A 615-nucleotide genomic window follows, 5' to 3' on the forward strand; every position below is an offset into this window, starting at 1 on the left:
GTCTGGGAGAACAAATAAGTGTCTCTTTTCTCTTTCGTGTTAAGGATATAAGAGCTTAAGCCGGCTGTTACAGCTGGCGTTCAAAAGCAAAGACAAACAACAATAAAAATAATTTCTCAAAAGAATAAAAGACATACTAAAGCGAGTGCACCTTCTCAAACGCATCCACAGAAAACGGGAGTTAAAGACCGGTTGGTTTTCAGTGTCTTGATGTACAGTATAAGTACATATAATGTGCATAAGAACTTTGCGTTTACGTAGGCTAAGTAAGGTACATCAAAACGGACGAGATAAGAAGGTTAGCCAATGAACGTAGGTGGCGCCATTACCTGTGATATGAAGGTACGAAAAGCTCTGTGCCTTTACAGCAGTTAATGATGCAATAAATCTTCGTTTTTTATATCTACTTTTTAGTATATGTTTTTTTTTTACTGCCCTGCCCTGCATTCACAATGAAGGTGATGTGCAAGGTGCATGCTGAACGCGGCGCTAAATAGGGAAATCGAGTTAATAGATTACATTTGAGATTCTTTTGTTATATCAAGGTGATCTTTAAGCTTGTCGAAAGAACGTGAGGCGGACGATGGCGCATTCAAGAATTTATATCATGTATTG

The 615-nt window shown here is 38.4% G+C and overlaps 1 protein-coding gene across 1 annotated transcript in view; it reads right to left on the reverse strand.

Moving 5' to 3' along the window:
- The window catches only part of LOC119586919 (CAP-Gly domain-containing linker protein 1-like), a gene marked incomplete in the record, with an annotated part of 175,677 nt that overhangs the window by 148,771 nt on the left and 26,291 nt on the right, over nt 1–615 (reverse strand).

Source organism: Penaeus monodon, chromosome 22 (genome assembly GCF_015228065.2).
Source record: "Penaeus monodon isolate SGIC_2016 chromosome 22, NSTDA_Pmon_1, whole genome shotgun sequence".
NCBI lineage: Eukaryota > Metazoa > Arthropoda > Malacostraca > Decapoda > Penaeidae > Penaeus > Penaeus monodon.